Genomic DNA, 18,670 nt, shown 5'->3' on the forward strand with positions numbered 1-18,670 from the left:
AGATGACGACATCTTAGGGCATTCTAATATGATAGATGGAGGAGGTGCAGCATCATCCCTGTGGTATTCTTCTACAAACTGTATAACCTGAGTTTAATCATGAGAAAATATTAGAAAAGTCCAAAATGAGGGTCTGCTATGAAATAAGTAACCAATACTCTTCAAAATTGTGAAGCTCTTAAAGGTAAATCCCAACTTTCCCAGACTAAAGAAGACTGAGGGAACAGTACAATGAAGAGCAATATGTGATACTAGATTGGATCCTGGTCCAGAAAAATGACATTAGTCAGAACATAGAGGGGATTTGGATAAGGTCTCTACAGGCTTTCATTTTACAGTGTTAATAATCATTTATTGATTTTGATTATTAGGTGCATATCTATAATGTAAATATTTGGGGAAGTTGAATGAAAAGCATATGAGGACTTTGCCTATTTTTGGAACATTTTAGAAAGTCTGAAATTATTTCAAATTTAACATGAAAAGGAAAGAAAAGAAATATATATCTTTTAGATATTTCTATTAAGTGTCCAAAGTTGAAGATCATTTCCCAACTTCTCTTGCCTAGTGCTGGTCACAGTAATCTTCCTGGAAATGCTGTTTGTCATGTTTGTGACCTTTTCAAAGCTTTCCAATGACTTCTCTTATCTGTGGGATGAAGTTCCCATTACGTAGGCTGCCATTCAGTGTCCTCATAGCATGGCCCTAATCTCCCTTTTATTTTGATCTGTGTTGAAAGAACTGACCAACATTTTACTTTCTTATGGTCAAAATTGTTCTAATTTTTTCTTGCTTGTTTGATGCACTTCCCTGTCTTCTCAACTGTGGGACTTCAGTCAAAGTGGTGGGAAATATTTTTGGAGAAAAAATATAAAGATAGTTATAGGAAATAGTCACAAACCTTGGAACCTGGGGGTTTGCATAGCTTCAAGTAAAAGGTTTGGCTGAAGGTAGCTGAATTATCTTAAAAGCTTAGGGCATAGATACACAAGAATGTAGAGGAGTTTATCTAAATAACTTGTTTACTCAGGCGGTCCTAAAACCAACATTTAATCTTATGCTGGGGGAACTACTCTTGGGGAGGTCGGCAATGTCAATTACCTTCTAGTGGTGTTTACTCAAGACCTTTGTTATTTAATCTGTACTAAATAAATGCGAATTTCACTGGCAGATCAGGGCTGCTGCTGTTAACTCTTTAACTGGCCCTTCTAGGTATCCCTGAGTTACTTGGCCACCTAGCCTGCTCTTTCACTGGATATGAGTGTCTGAGTGTATTTGTTCATCCATTGCTGGGTCAGGGTCTGCCGGTTGGACCCAGACAGTTGGTGCCCCATGTGAGGACCTGGCATGTTGGTGCCCAGGTCTGAGGTATACCTGCCAATAATTGCGACAGAACCTCTGAAAACTAAGGAGAAGACTGTGCGGTTGGTAAGCCAGTAAGTCGATAAGTCAGTAAGTCAGTAAGTCAGTAGGTCATTGGTACCGACTTGGGATCTCCAATTTCGAGGGAATTGTTCAGGGTGGGCTTTTATCACTGGACAACAGTTATCAGCACAACAGGAGCAGTATCTAAAAGTATTCAAACAGCTGCTTCAAGCCACTGGAGCCTCGGTTTTGCAGGCTTAATTAAGGGACCTAATGCAAATTGTATCACTTAACCCATGGTTCCCGAAAGAAGGTAAGCTAGACATAGAGCTTTGGGAACAAGTGGAGAGAAATCTTTTTGTTTTCTTTTGTTTTGTTTTGTTTTGAGAGAGACACAAGAAACAGAAAACGGGGAGATGTAGGAGTTCAGTCAGGGTGGTGGAAACGATTTTAGAGGAAAAATTATAAAGATAGTTATACGAAATAGTCACAAACCTTCTTGGAAGGCCAGGGAGGTTGCATAGCTTCAGTAAAACATTTGGCTGAAGGCAGCTGAATTCTCTTAAAAGGTATAGATACAAAGGATTGTAGAGGAGTTTACTCAGGTGGTCTTAAGAACAACCTTTGATTATCAGCAGGTGTATGATTGCTCTCTACTCGGGGTCGGTAATGTCAATTACGCTCTAGTGGTCATATGTCCTTGAGGACTTGATTTGTGACCAAGTCGGAGCACTCACTCTTGGTCCACCATCAGGGGGAGGAATCATTTTTGAGTCACATTAGGTGACCAGACTTAACATGGCTGAGAACCTGAGGTTTTTTATTATTTCTTTTGTTTTCCAAATGTGTTAAGCTCCCAGGAGGGCTTGTCATAAGAAATCCCATCCATCTTGGACTTTGGTCATCCCAAGTCTTTTTGCTTGGATAGGGCAGTGGCAACACCAGTCTTTTGCTTTCCTAAGCCTGTTCCTGAGAGTACATATTTTATTTTGTTGGGGTGGGGGAAAAAATCATGGGGTTGGTTTTTCACCAAAGAGGCTGTTGGATTGAGTCACTTAGAATCAATACATCACTGGAAATTCTATTCGTCCATGGCTAGAAGAAGGATTCTTTACATTGGGACTTCTAAGTTAAAAAATATTTTAGAGCTCTCTTGTTCCAAACAGTTGATCAGAGGATTCAATTTCAAAGAAAGATACCTACCTAATAGTGTTATGGCTAGCCTTAAATTTTCTTTTAACTAAATTACAGAGCAAAAATCTGACCTAAGAGTTAATTTTTTTTGTAAACTCAAACTGCTTGCCTTGGAACCTATGAGAAAATAAGAATAAAATCCACTTTACCTTATCATCGAACAGTTAAAAATTTTATGCTTTTATTGCTGTATCCTGGATTTAATTTCAGATGAAGGAACCAGCCTTATTTGTTTTGATATTTGTGTGATTTTTGAGTTTTTGAGGTGCTCCTTCACCTCTTTGGAGATGCCTCATAGATGCTTCGCTAAGCCGTAATCTTGGTTAAGGCTTATTAGTTTCATTTGGGAACTAATACTTTTGGTTAAAAAAAAAAAAAAAATGAAAAGCCAGAAATATCAGCTGTTTGTCCTACCTAAAATCTGATAATAAGAAATCTGAGGCCGGGCGCAGTGGCTCATGCCTGTAATCCCAGCACTTGGGGAGGCCGAGGCGGGCAGATCACTAGGTCTGGAGATCGAGACCATCCTGGTTAACACAGTGAAACCCCGTCTCTGTTAAAAATACAAAAAATTAGCCGGACATAGTGGCGCGCGCCTGTAGTCCCAGCTACAGGGGAGACTGAGGCAGGACAATGGTGTGAATCCGGGAGGAAGAGGAGCGGTGAGTTGAGATTGCGCCACTACGTTCCAGCCTGGGTGAGAGAGGGAGACTGCATTTTTAAAAAAAAAAAAAAAAAAAAAAAAAAAAAAAAAAAAAAAAAAAAAATCTGAAAGTGTTGCAGTAGGTAGCTGGTCAGACATGAGCAGGACAGGAGAGATCCTTCCACCTCCACACACTAGAAACGTCAAGTGTTCATCACCAAGTGATGGTCAAGTCAAGTGGTTGTTAATTCTAAAGTAATATTGGTTGCGGTTAGGTACAGGGAGATACAGGCTCACAATAGATAGAAAAAACCTGAAACAGGTGATCAGCAGCTTCCTGATAAGTTATCAGAAGTTGAGGAAGTGGGCTCAAATATACGCATTAAGAGGCAACATAATAGAGTTTCTGGTATATGACCTTCAGGAACTTTTTTTATTTTTTTTTATTTTTTTTACATTTTCTAAGAATTTTTTAGTAACTATGTTTTTAAATTTTTTATTGTTTTGTTTTGTTTTAAATATTTTCTTTCCATAGGATTTTGGGGATTTGGTGTTTAATTACATAAATTCTGTAGTGGTGATCTGTGAGATTTTGGTGCACTCATCACCAGAGCAGTAGACACTGAACTGAATTTGTAGTCTTTTATCCCTCACCCCCTTCACAACCTTTTCCCCAAGTCTATTTTACCATTCTTATGCCTTTGCATCCTCATAGCTTAGCTCCCACTTATGAGTGAGAATATTCAGTGTTTGGTTTTCCATTTCTGAGTTACTTCACTTAGAATAATAGTCTCCCGTTTCTTCCAGGTTGCTGCGATTGCCATTAATTCATTCCTTTTATGGCTGAGTAGTATTCAATCATATATATATACCACAATTTCTTTATCCACTCATTTATAGATTACATTCCCACCAGTGATGTAGATGTGTTCCGTTTACACCGCTTCCACATCAACATCTATTATTTTTATTTATTTATTTTTGAGATGGATGGAGTCTTGCTCTTTCACCCAGGTTGGAGTCCAGTGGCACGAACTTGGCTCACTGTAACTTCTGCCTCCCACGTTCAAGCCGTTCTTCTGCCTCAGCCTCTGGAGTAGCTGAGATTACAGGGATGTGCCACCTCACCCAGGTAAATTTTTTGTATTTTTAGTAGAGACAGGGTTTCACCATGTTTCAGCATGTTGTACACGCTGGTGTCAAACTCCTGACCTTAAGTGATCCGCCCATCTTGGCCACCTTGGATTACAGGTGTAAGCCACTGTGCCTGTCCAACAACTATTATTTTTTCATTTTTTGATTATGAACATTCTTGCAGGAGTAAGGTGGTATCACATTGTGGTTTTCATTTGCATTTCCCTGATCCTTAGTGATATTGAGCATTTTTTCATATGTTTGTTAGCCATTTGTATATCTTCTTTTGAGAATTGTTTATTCACATACTTAGCCCACTTTTTCATGGGATTGTTTGTTTGCTAATTTGTTTGAGTTTCTTGTAGATTCTGGATATTGGTTATCTTTCAGATGTATAGATTGTGAAGATTTTCTTTCACTCTGTGGATTATGTGTTTAGTCTGCTGACTGTTGCTTTGCTGTGCAGAAGCTCTTTAGTTTAATTTTCACCTATTTATTTTTGCTTTTGTTGCATTTGCTTTTGGGTTCTTGGTCATAAATTTTTGTCTAAGCCAATGTCCAGAAGGATTTTTCCAATATCATCTTCTAGAATTTTTATAGTTTCAGGTCGTAGATTTAAGTCCTTGGTTCATCTTGAGTTGATTTTTGTATAATTGAGAGATGGGGATCTAGTTTTATTCTCCTACTTTCGGTCTGCCAATTATTTCAGCACCATTTGTTGAATAAGGTGTCCTTTACCCATTTTATGTTTTGGTTTGCTTTGTCAAAGATAAGTTGGCTCTAAGTATTTAGGTTTATTTCTGGGATCTGTATTCTGTTCCATTGGTCTATGTGCCTATTTTTATACCAGTACCACGCTATTTGGTGACTCTGGACTTAGAGAATTGTTTGAAGTCAGGTGATGTGACACCACCAGATTTGTTCTTTTTGCTTAGTCTCACTTTGGGTGTGTTGGCTCTTGTTTGGTTCCATATGAATTTTAGAATTGTTTTTTCTAGTTTTGTGAAGAATGATGGTGGCATTTTAATGGGAATTGCGTTGAATTTGTAGATTGCTTTTGTCAGCGTGACCATTTTCACAACAATGATTCTATTCATCCATGAGCATGGGGTGCATTTTCATTTTTTGCATCATCTATGATTTCTTTCAGCAGTGTTTCGTAGCTTTTCTTGACGTCTTTCTCCTCCTTGTTTAGATATATTCTGAGTTATTATTTCTTTAAAACTGCTGTCATAAAAGGGGTTCAGTTCTTGGTTTGATTCTCTGCTTGGTCACCGTTGGTGTGTAGCAGATTCTGATTTCTGCACTTTAATTTTGTATACTGAAATTTTGCTGAATTCATTTATCAGTTCTAGCAGCTTTTTGGAGGAGTCCTTAGGGTCTTCTAGGTATGTAATTATATCATCAGCACACAGCGACAGTTTTATTTCCTCTTTACCAATTTGGATGCCCTTTATTTATTTCCCTTGTTTGATTGTGTTGGCTAGGACTTTCAGTACTCTGTTGAATAAAAGTGGTGAGAGTGGCCATCCTTGTTTTGATCCCCTGCTGAGAGTGGATGCTTTCAACTTTTTCTCATTCAGTATTATGTTGGCTGTGGGTTTGTGTGCCAATTTTGCTGAGCGTTTTAATCATAAAGCGATTTTGGATGTTGTCGAGTACCTTTTCAGTGTCTACTGAGAGGATCATGAGATTTTTAAATCCTGTTTATGTGGTGTACCACATTTATTGACTCGTGTATGTGAAACCATTCCTGCATCCCTAATGTGAAACCCACTTGATCATGGTGGGTTATGTTTTTGATTAGTTAGCTAGTCTTTTGTTAAGAATTTCTGCATCTGTGTGCATCAGGGATTTTGGTCTATAGTTTTTTTATTACATCCTTTTCTGGGTTTGGTATTAGGGTGATACTGGCTTCATAGAATGATTTAGGGAGAATTCTATCTTTCTCTAGCATGTGGAATAGTGTCAAATGAATTGGTACCAACTCTTCTTTGAATGTCTGGTAGAATTCAGTTGTGAATCTGTCTGGTCCTGGCATTTGTTTTGTGTTAATTTTTCAACTGTTTTTTCAATCTTGCTGCTTTTTGTTGGTCTGCTCAGGGTTTCGAATTCTTCCTGATTTAATCTAGTAGAGTTTTACATTTCCAGGAATTCATTCATCCCCTCTAGGTTTTCTAGTTTATGCACATAAATGTGTTCATACTACCTTTGAATGATCTTTTGTATTTCTGTGGCGTTGGTGGTAATAGCTCCCATTTCATTTCTAAATGAGCTTATTTGGCTCTTCTCTCTTCTTTTCTTGGTTAATCTTGCCAATGGTCTATCAATTTTATTTATTTTTCCAAAAAGCCAGCTTTACATTTTATTTATAGTTTGTATTATTTTGTTTCCAATTCATTTAGTTCTGCTCTGATCTTGGTTATTTTCTTTCTTCTGCAGGTTTTGGCTTTGGTGTGGTCTTGTTTCTTGAATTTCTAGAAATGTACCCTTAGACTCTCTATTTGTGCTCTTTCAGTCATTTTGATGTAGGCATTTAAAGCTATGAACTTTTAGCACACTCTTGGCAGAATTCCAGGGGTTTTGATAGGATGTGTCACTATTGTTCAGTTCAAAGAGTTTTTAAATTTCCATCTTGATTTCACATTTGACCCAGTGATCGTTCAGGAGCAAGTTATTTAATTTCCATGTGTTTGCATGGTTTTGAAGGTTCCTTTTGGATTTCATTTCCAGTTTAATTCTACCGCTGTCTGAGAGAATACTTCATATAATTTCAATTTTCTTAAATCTTTTGAGACTTGTTTTGTGGCCTATCATATGGCCTATCCTGAAGAAAGTTCCAGGTGCTCATGAGTAGAATGTATATTCTGGGTTGTTGGGTAGAATATTCTGTAAATATTTCTTAAGTCTCTTGGCTCTAGGGCATAGTTTAAATCCCTTGTTTCTTTCTTGACTTTCTGTCTTGATGACCTGTCTAGTGCTGTCAGTGGAGTACTGAAGTCCCTCACTATTATTTTGTTACTCTCTATCTCATTTCCCAGTTCTAGTCGTAATAGTTACATAAATTTGGGAGATCCAGTGTTAGGTGCATATGTATTTAGGATTGTGATATTTTTCTGTTGGACCAGTCCTTTTATTGTTATATAATGTTCCTCTTTGTCTTTTTTAACTGCTATTGCTTTAAAGTAATTTTTTTCTGATATAAGAATAGTTACTCCTGCTCCCTTTTGTGGCCATTTGCATGGGGTATCTTTATCTACCCTTTTACCTTAAGTTTATAGGACCCTTTATGGTTATGAGAGTCTCTTGAGGGCAGCAGATATTTGCTTGGTGCATTATTATCAATTCTGCAATTCTGTATCTTTTAAGTGGAGAATTTAGACCACTTGCATTCAATGTTAGTATTGAGATGTGAGGTACTGTTCCATTCATCCTGCTATTTGTTGCCTGGATACCTTGGTTTTATTCATTTATTTATTGTATTTTTGTTTTATAGGTCCTGTGAAATTCATGCTTAAAGAGGTTCTATGTTGATGTGTTTCCAGGATTTCTTTCCAGATTTGGAGCTCCATTGAGCAGTTATTGTAGTGCTGGCTCGGTAGTAGCAAATTCTCTCAGTATTTGTTTGTCTGAAAAAGACTGTTATCTTTCCTTTATTTATGAACTTCAGTTTTGCTGGATATAAAATTCTTGGCTGATAATTTCTTTTAAGGAGGCTGCAGATAGGTATGCATGCTGATTTGAGGTGTTCTTTCGTTATTGAAGGTTACTAATATCACATGTGTTGAAAAGCATTTGGGATTATTCACTTAATTGATGAGTACTCATTTCATTTTACATTAATTTGATAACATGTACAAACAATAGGTAAACATAGGTACAGACATATACATATATGTGATACCACATAGAACATGTGCATGTACACATAAAGATACAGGGAGACAGAAATACTTTAGATTTTTTATTTTAAAACTTTATGCACGGAACCCATAAAACTCATTATTTAAAAAAATAAAGTTGCATTTAAATTGTGCTTTTGTAAATAGAAAAAGGTAATATTTATCTGAGGAAGCCCTTGCTGAGTTTTAGAGAAAGTAGGTAGTAAATTTATATCTTAAAGCAGAGAGAGAGAGAGAAGGAATTTGGGTGTGTTGAAAGAAGATTAAAAATAGATGCCAAGGTAATACAATAATGATAGAAATTTGTAACAGAATTTTATAAGGAGATCGATTTTATTGACATACATGGCTTTTATTTTGGTCTGTGTTTTCCAATTGTACTCCAGGAAACATACTACACAGGCTCCCTTCTTAAGTGCTGGGGCCACTGCACATGCAGACAACCCACTTGAAGGGAAAAATCAGGGGAGAAGAGATGCAGACCCCAGAATTATGCCAACATAGAAAAGCCTAAGTCAAAGGTCAAACCACACACATGAAAGCTCATCACCGGTTTGGCCCTGTTTTGAGTGTACTTTACTTTGCTTAATTTCTGCTCTAAGGCTTTTAAATAAACTTTCACTTTTCCTGTAAAACTTGCCTCAGTCTCTTCTTCTGCCTTATGACCTTTAGTTGAATTCTTTCTTCTGAAGAAACAAGAATTGAGGCTACTGCTGACTTGTACAGATTTCCTATTATACTCTAGTGCCATTCTACATAATAGAATATGCATATTCTTATATTTATACATATAAAAATATATAACATATATGTATAAATATATATATAAAACATATATGTATTCATAGAGGCCTTGAATCTACATTCTTGCTGTACTTTATGTAAACAATCCAAGTATAAGACTGAAACTTACTTTGGAAATGCATCGGTCCCATATGATTTCTATTTCATAAAAATGGGAAACAGAAGGGGGAAGATTATTTTTCAGAAGAAAACAACAGAACAACAGTTGTTAAATTTTAGACGTGTTCATTTATTTTTTGAATTTTCTTATTTACCTACAATTTGGACTGAATCCTAAATTTTTTCCTGGCTACAAGTTTCAAAACTAATGGTTTCAGAATTTTCTTCCATTTTTCTTCCATTTTGGTATATTATAAATTAAAACTCTGCTTTTAATATTTGTATCATTTTTTTAAATTATGCTTTTAAGTTCTGGGATACATGTGCAGAACCTGCAGGTTTGTTACATGGGTATACACGTGCCATGGTGTTTTGCTGTGCCCACTAACCCATCAGCTACATTAGGTATTTCTCCTAATGCTATCCCTCCCCTAGCCCCCCACCCCTCAACAGACTCCAGTGTATGATGTTCCCCTCCCTGTGTCCATGTGTTCTCGTTGTTCAACTCCCACTTATGAGTGAGAACATGCAGTGTTTGGTTTTCTGTTCCTGTGTTAGTTTGCTGAGAATGATGCTTTCCAGCTGCATCCATGTCCCTGCAAAGGACGTGAACTCATCCTTTATTATGGCTGCATCGAATTCCATGGTGTATATGGACCACATTTTCTTTATTCAGTCTCTCATTGATAGGCATTTGGGTTGGTTTCAAGTTTTTGCTATTGTGAATGGTGCTGCAATAAACATATGTGTGCATGTGTCTTTATAGTAGAATGATCTATAACCCTTTGGGTATACAACCAGTAATGGGATTACTGGGTCAAGTGGTATTTCTTGTTCTAGATCCCTGAGGAATTGCCACACTGTCTTCCTCAATGGTTGAACTAATTTACACTCCCACCAACAGTGTAAAAGCATTCCTATTTCTCCACATCCTCTCCAGCATCTGTTGTTTCCTGACCTTTTAATGATCACCACTCTAACTGGTGTGAGATGGTGTCTCATTGTGGTTTTGATTTGCATGTCTCTAATGACCAGTGAAGATGAGCTTCTATTCATATGTTTGTTGGTCACATAAATGTCTTATTTTGAGAAGTGTCTGTTCATGTGCTTCGCCCACTTTTTGATGGGGTTGCTTTCTTCTTGTAAATGTGTTTACGTTTCTTGTAGTTTCTGGATATTAGCCTTTTGTCAGATGTGTAGATTAAACGTTGCAAGCTGAAACTAGATAACTTTTGTAAACTTCTGGAGAAACTATAGCAACTTATACATAAACAACATTTATGCCTGTTGATGAGTAGATTACACAAAAGATACACATGAACACTGGGTTCAGACTGTAATTCAGAGAATTGCATCAGATTGCTATTGCAATTGGAAGATGCTTCAGAAACTCTAGGAAACCTAGTCTATAGACTGCTCCAGACATTACAGGGGAGCCAACATACAACTGAAAGGGTTAGAGCGATGTTTGCCAAACAAATTACTCTAATTGAAGCAGCAGTTGTGTGACTTGAATACGGTTCCAAGACTATACTGTCCCTTTGTTAGTGTGACTTCCCTTTGCCCTTTTCTGATTTGTCTTCATCCCATTTTCCATGGGACATGAATTCTTAAGAATGAGCCTTCCTAGTCATGTAGGATCAGATGAAACATACAGCCACAGGGGTCTTCTACAATGCTTTCTCTGAGAGCTTTTGAAGAATTGTGGGGCCAGGTGTGCTGACACAGGCCTGTAATCCCAGCCTGAGAGTCCAAGGCAGGAGGACCACTTGAAACCAGCAGTTTAAGACCAGCCTAAGCAACAAAGGGAGATCACATCATTACAAAACAAAATAAATCAAATTAGCCAGGTACAGTGGTGCAATCTTTTTAAGATTGTGTCTCTTAAAAAAAAAAAGAAAGTAAAGAAGAAGAAGAAGGAAAAAAAGAACGCAGTGAACATGAAAGCCAAAGATCTCAGGCATCTCTGGATGATGGCCTGAACAAATTGTTTTTTCTTGGCTTCAAACCTTTCAAGATGTATATTTCTTTGTAAAAGAAAGACATGCTGATTGTAACTTTAGGTGAACAATCAAAATCTAGCTCCTAAAACTCAAGTATTTTAACTCTCATTCTGATAATATTTATTTTCTGAGGCACAGAAGAAAGACAATATTAGATCAATTGTTTTTCTGCCCACTCCATCCCTTCCTACCTGCCTTCTCCCCTTTAATCAAATGTATAAATACTAAGCCTCCAGAAACCTCTTCAGAGAGAACACAAGCCATTGAGATTTTTTGAAACTCATGTTTCCCAGGGTACAGCATCAAGTTCTGGCTCAATAAAACTCGATGGTTCAAGACCGTTGCCTCAGTCAGTCATTCTGGATAAAAACCATGAGTCCTGGAAAGCCCTTCAGTAATCTGTTGCCTGCCTAGTTGATGTGTACCTAGGTGAGCCAGGTCTTCATGAGTCAAACACTCTTCTTACATTTCTGCCTTTCCCAACCCTACCACTCAGTGCTGTGAGCTCTCATCTGACCCCAGCTCCCAGGTTGTTTGTATTAGTCTAAGAAAGCAAGACCAGGAAGGGCAGGTTCAGAAGGAAGTAAGAGGTCAACAGCCATGGAATGTGGCAAGTGGGGCTGTCGTCGCTGAAAGCTATACTCCCTGTGTGCATTTTATGAATTCTTCTGGATTTGGAATATTTTCCCTGTGTGTCTATCTAGAAACTGACCCTCCTCCTGCTTTCTTCTCTTTACATTGTCTGTTTCTAATGCACTTGTTTATCTCCAGAGAATGGTCATGAAAATAGTTGACAACAGAATAAAAAAAGACCTTTTGAGAGACTTGGAACCTGGCCTTTTTTTTTCCCAAAAAAGATTGAAGTTTCTAAAAGCTAGCTTTTATTGCAGGGCTGTGCAGTTGTGAGTGTAGTGTTAGGGAACAAGTGCATAAGTGAAGGATGAGACAGAAAACAAAATGCTGGCTGTCAAATCCTGAAAGTAAATGGGACAAAAATTATTTCTGAAGGTGGATGTCATTCATGAGACCTTGTAAATCTTAGAATGTCCTCTTACCAGATGAAGTGGAGGATGAGGTTAAATTATGGAGTTAGGTGACAGTGGGCACATACTTCTCTGCCACAGTTTTGTTTTGTTTTTTTAAATCTGTAAAAATGGTGATGTTGGCACTTAGGATTTTTTTGTCAGGACTGTAGCTACATGAAAAGCTCTTAGGATAGTGCCTGGTGCATAGTGAGTGCTGCATCAGTGTGTGAGCTATTATAATTATGGGAATAGGCAAAAGTGCCACCCTAGCCATCCAGAGCGTGGAGGTACTTTCCAGTCAGGGTCCAGGCAGGCCAGCTGGAGATAAAGCTGGTTAGTGGGGAAACTTAACTTCCAGGAGTAGAAGAATTTAGGAGGAGTAATTCATGCACAACATTCTGTAAACATTCCTTTACCCAACAGTAGGAATGCTCAGAGTGGGTGTGGCTTCCATGACAATCATTATCTCCTGGGAATCTAAGAATGTGTCCTAGAGTTGACTGGCTTTGATGTAAGCCAAACCCAGAAATGGGCATCAGGGCTGCCTTGCAGATAGCATTCATCTTGAAAAAGAGAACACTGATCTTGCTAAAAGAATATCCTCTTCCGGCCCAGACAATTATTTTTGTTTTTGTACTATCCTAATTTTTAAGGTGTAAGGAGAAAGACTGAAGAATAAAATAAAGAAGTGCATGTATGAAATTACAGGTTGAATTGAGACTGGTATGCGTAAGTTAAGAGAAATCGTGTATACATTTTGTGCGAACATAAAAAGGATTTCTTGTTGCAATCAGACCTCTCCATAAAAATAATACTCATTGCCTTTAGTGCATAGCAGACTCTATCACAAGAAGACACCATCAGAGTCATGAGAGAATGGGTAGTGTGGCTTCTTTAATTGGCAGGTTAGACTGAGAAAGTTACTGAAGAGAAAGGAGTTGAAGGAGAAGATAGGTGAGGGCAAGAAAAATGGGATGGTGAAAGGAAAGGACTGAAATGAATGTTTACCGAGGGCTTATCAGGTACCAGCCTCTGTGACTAATGTCTTACACATGTTAATTTACTCTTCCCCTGTCATTTTCTGATGCAGTAAGAGTCAGCCTTACGCTGCAGATGAGGAAAGAGGCTGAGGGAGGTCAAATGAGGAACTTAGGGTCATGCAGCCACTTCATAGCAGAGCTAGTATGTTTCACTGTGGTATGTGCAGACAGAAAAGTGAGACATGGAAGGAAGGCAAAACGTATTTTTGTTGTGGGTAATGCTTATGAAAGTGACCTGTATGAGACAGAATAATGGCCTCTTAAAAATGTCCACATCCGGGCAGGGTGCGGTGGCTCACGCCCCAGCACTTTGGGAAGATGAGATGGGCAAATCATGAGGTCAGGAATTCGAGACCAACCTTGCCAACATGGTGAAACCCTGTTTCTACTAAAAATGCAAAAATTAGCTGGGTGTGGTGGCGGGCACCTGTAATCCCAGTTACTTGGGAGGCGGAGGCAGGGGAATCATTTGAACCTGGGAGGTGGAGGTTACAGTGAGCTGAGATCACCCCACTACACTCCAGCCAGGGCAACATGAGTGAAACTCTGTTTCAAAAAAACAAATCCACACCCTAAGGCTTGGAACACATGCATTTATTTTCTTGGAAAAAGCACTGTTCAACGGTGATGCAGTTGATTATCTTCAGATGGAAAGCTTATTCTCAATTATCTGGGTAGCTGCATCCATGTCCCTACAAAGGACACGAACTGATCCTTTTTTTTTTTTATTTTTATACTTTAAGTTCTAGGGTACATGTGCACAACGTGCAGATTTGTTACATATGTATACATGTGCCATACTGGTGTGCTGCACCCATTAACTCGTCATTTACATTAGATATATCTCCTAATGCTATCCCTACCCCCTACTCCCTCCCCACAATAGGATCCGGTGTGTGATGATCCCCTTCCTGTGTACAAGTGATCTCATTGTTCAATTCCCACCTCTGAGTAAGAACATGCGGTATTTGGTTTTCTAATCTTACGATAGTTTGCTGAGAATGATGGTGTCCAACTGCATCCATGTCCCTACAAAGGACACGAACTCATGCTGTTTTATGGATGCATAGTATTCCATGGTGTATATGTGCCACATTTTCTTATCCAGTCTGTCATTGATAGACATTTGGGTTGGTTCCAAGTCTTTGCTATTGTGAATAGTGCCACAATAAATATATGTGTGCATGTGTCTTTATAGCAGCAAGATTTATAATCCTTTGGGATTATAAATACGTGTGTCTCTGCATGTGAGCTAGGTCTTCTGAATACAGCACACTCATGGGTCTTAACTCTTTATCCAATTTGCCAGTCTGTGTCTTTTTATTGGACCATTTAGCTCATCTACATTTAAGATTAATATTGTTATGTGTGACCTCGATCCTTTCATTGTGATATTAGCTGGTTATTTTGCTCATTAGTTGATGCAGTTTCCTCCTAGCATCAATGGTCTTTACATTTTGGCATGTTTTTGCAGTGACTGGTACTGGTTGTTCCTTTCCATGTTTAGTGCTTCCTTCAGTAGCTCTTGTAGGGCAGGCCTGTTGGTGACAAAATCTCTCAGCATTTGCTTGTCTGTAAAGGATTTTATTTCTCCTTCACTTATGAAGCTTAGTTTGTCTGGATAAGAAATTCTGGGATGAAAATTCTTTTCTTTAAGAATGTCGAATATTGGCCCCCACTCTCTTCTGGCTTGTAGAGTTTCTGCCCAGAGATCCACTGTTAGTCTGATGGCTTCCTTTTGTGGGTAACCCGAACTTTCTCTCTGGCTGCCCTTAACATTTTTTCCTTCATTTCAACTTTGGTGAATCTGACAATTATGTGTCTTGGAGTTGCTCTTCTTGAGGAGTATCTTTGTGGCATTCTCTGAGTTTCCTGAATTTGAATGTTGATCTGCCTTCCTAGGTTGGGGAAGTTCTCCTGGATAATATCCTGCAGAGTGTTTTCCAACTTGTTTCATTCTACTAGTCACTTTCAGGTAGAGGAATCTGATGTAGCTTTGGTCTTTTCACATAGTCCCAAATTTTCTGGAGGCTTTCTTCATTTCTTTTTACTCTTTTTTCTCAAAACTTCTCTTCTCACTTCATTTCATTCATTTGACCTTCAATAACTGATACCCTTTCTACCAGTTGATCGAGTTGGTTACTGAAGATTGTGCATTTGTCACGTAGTTCTCGTTTCATGGTTTTCATTTGTATCAGGTTGTTTAAGGACTTCTCTACATTGGTTATTCTAGTTAGCCGTTCGTCAAATCTTTTATCAAGGTTTCTAGTTTCTTTGCGCTGGGTTTGTACTTCCTCCCTTAGCTCGGAGAAGTTTGATTGTCTGAACCCTTCTTCTCTCAACTCGTCAAAGTCATTCTCTGTCCAGCTTTGTTCCATTGCTGGCAAGGAGCTGCATTCCTTTGGACGGGGAGAGGCGCTCTGAGTTTTAGAATTTTCAGCATTTCTGCACTGCTTTTTCCCCATCTTTGTGGTTTCATCTACTGTTGGTCTTTGATGATGGTGACGTACAGATGGGGTTTTGGTGTGGATGTCCTTTCTGTTTTTGTTAGTTTCCCTTCTAACAGTCAGGATCCTTAGCTACAGGTCTGTTGGAATGTGCGTGAGGTCCACTCCAGACCCTTTTTCCCTGGGTATCAGCAGCGGAAGCTGCAGAAGAGTGAATATTGCTGAACAGCCAATGTTGCTGTCTGATCATTCCTCTGGAAGCTTCATCTCAGAGGTATACCCGGCCATACGAGATGTGGGGTGTCAGTCTGCACCTAGTGGAGATGTCTCCCAATTAGGCTACTCAGGAGTCAGGGACCCACTTGAGCAGGCAGTCTGTCCATTCTCAGATCCCAAACTCCATGCTGGGAGAACCACTACTCTCTTCAAAGCTGTCAGACAGGGACATTTACATCTCCAGAGGTTTCTGCTGCCTTTTGTTTGGCTATGCCCTGTCCCCAGAGAAGGAGTCTACAGAGGCAGACAGGCCTCCTTGAGCTGCGGTGGGCTCACCCAGTTCAAGCTTCCAGGCCACTTTGTTTACCTACTTAAACCTCAGCAATGGCAGGTGCCCCTCCCCGAGCCTTGCTGCCACCTTGCAGTTAGATCTCAGACTGCTGTGCTAGCAATGAGGGAGCCTCAGTAGGCATGGGACAAGCCAAACCAGGTGTGGGATATGATACCCTGATGTGCTGTTTGCTAAGACCCTTGGTAAAGCACAGTACTAGGGTGGGAGTGACCTGATTTTCCAAGTGTTGTGTGTCACAATTTCCCTTGGCTAGGAAAGGGAATTCCCTTCCCCCTTGTACTTCCCAAGTGAGGCGATGCCTCACCCTGCTTCCACTCTCATTTGTTGGGCTGCACCCACTGTCCTGCACCCACTGTCCAAGATGCCCCAGTGAGATGAACCTCATACCTCTGCTGGAAATGCAGAAATCACCCGTCTTCTGTGTTGCTCACACTGGGATCTGGAGGCTGGTGCTGTTCCTATTTGGCCATGTTGGCGCCACCCTCCCCCCTTTTCTTTTTTTTAAATGAGTCTCGCCTTGTGGCACAGGCTGCATTGCAGTGGCACGATCTCAGCTCACTGCAGCCTCTGTCTTCTGGGTTCAAGTGATTCTCCCACCTCAGCATCCAAGGAAGCTGGGATTCTATTGCGGGATCTGGCCAGCAGCCCACAATGCAACAGGCCTCTTTCTTTGTTCCCAGGTGGATTGCCAGGTCAAGAAATAAAACACACACACTTGATAGTGAAAACTGGGTCCAGGGGGGTCATTGCCTTCTGGTCCTGTGATGCCACCAACAGCCTGGATATACCAGCATTTATTATTAAGTTTAGTGAGGGTGGGGGTAGGTTAGTGAGGGATTCATGATCGTTTGATTATGAGGTGAGATGGTCACATGGGATGAAGAAATTCTTTAACATAACATCAGTATGCAGAAGTACAGTATACAGACATAAGAATTTACAACATAGTGTGGGCGTCAGCAATTTCTAATACAGTTGTGAAACAGAAACACAGTCTATATCCTATGATTAGCAAGATATTAATCAGCAGATTAGGCAAGATGCAAACCAACTACAATAGAATAAATCAAAGAAGAAGCCAGAAGAGCCTAGTCATTTTAACCAGGCAGCACATTTCTTGATTTTTACAACTGAGTCTCTATAATGCCCGATGTATTTATCCATGTGCAACAAGAAGTGTCAGAAACTGCACAGGCTCCCACTTGTTAGCTGGTAGAGAGCAATTCTTTTTTCTAGCATTACATGTCTATGTTAAATTAAAACAGAGAGTGAGAAGAATAGGCAAGTATAGAAGTAGAAGCCTAAAAAAAACTCCATACATTTGAGGAAAAAGTTGAGTCAAAGATGCAGCTAAGGGCAGTTTTTGGGTGGACTAAAGGATCTCTTGTTATGTAAAAATGTGTGGGCCAGGTGTGATGGCTCACACCTGTAATCCCAGCACCTTGGGAAGCCAAGGCGTGTGGATCACCTGAGGTCTGGAGATCGAGACCAGCCTGACCAACATGTAGAAACCCCGTCTCTACTAAAAATACACAATTAGCCTGGTGTCATGACGCATGCCTATAATCCCAGCTACTAGGGAGGCTGAAGCAGGAGAATCACTTGAACCCAGGGGGCGGAAGTTGTGGTGAGCCAAGATTGTGCCATTGCACTCCAGTGTGGGCAACAAGAGAGGAACTCCATCTTTAAAAAAAAGTGTGTTTGACATGATATATCTGACACTGTTAACTTACTCTCAGAAGCTACTTCTTGTGAAATCCTAAGTACAGCATTATTTTGGAAAGCAAAGGAGACAGGCATAAGCAAGGACAAATTAAGAGAGGTAAGAGTCTCATCATGATTGATAGTCTTGTTCTGACATCTTGAGAAAAGCTGTCCACAGTGTAAAGTCATCACCTTGCTGTCGTGGTTTGCAGTTTAAGTGTCTCTAAGTTATGGTGTTGAACATTTGGTGAGCTCTGAAGGGCCCACACCTCAGACATGAGGGTTTTCCCATGAAAATTACATTGAGTTGTCCACCTCTAGCTTATATGGCTTCAGGAACAGAGCTGTTCCCATTCTTAATGATTTCATTGGAGAAAAATGAATTGGAAGAACTAAAAGAATTCAGGGTCCAGTCCAGTCTACCAATGGATTATAAATACTCAAAGATAATGAACAGTGGTTCAATTTGGTAACAGGTGTACTACAGTTTTTCTTTTCAAAATAATGTCTCTATATAGGGGTCTCTATTTTTACCAAGGATAATCCCAGTAGGATGAATTTGTTTGCAAAATAGGTTGAGTCTCACCAAATTTGCCTAGACTTTTTACCTAAGGGCAGCAAGAGTAGCAAGGGACCATAGAGGCTCTTTTTAAACTTTGCTTTGCTAGAAGTTTTATAAGACTCTCAGATTAAACTTTCAAAAACGTCTTGAGACTAGGAAGCCAAACCAAGGCCAACTTCA

At 39.4% G+C, this 18,670-nt stretch overlaps 2 long non-coding RNA genes across 3 annotated transcripts in view; both read left to right on the top strand.

The window, feature by feature from the left end:
* LOC106994786 (uncharacterized) overlaps window positions 1-18,670 on the top strand; it is a 188,046-nt gene that overhangs the window by 54,113 nt on the left and 115,263 nt on the right. The gene's annotated exons all lie outside the window — the stretch shown is intronic.
* The window catches only part of LOC144337572 (uncharacterized), a 49,198-nt gene continuing 42,680 nt past the window's right edge, over window positions 12,153-18,670 (top strand). Inside the window, exon 1 of the long non-coding RNA XR_013410782.1 lies at window positions 12,153-12,824. This is a non-coding gene — a long non-coding RNA (uncharacterized LOC144337572). The remainder of the gene's footprint in view (window positions 12,825-18,670) is intronic.

This window comes from Macaca mulatta, chromosome 19, assembly GCF_049350105.2.
Source record: "Macaca mulatta isolate MMU2019108-1 chromosome 19, T2T-MMU8v2.0, whole genome shotgun sequence".
Taxonomy (NCBI): Eukaryota; Metazoa; Chordata; class Mammalia; order Primates; family Cercopithecidae; genus Macaca; species Macaca mulatta.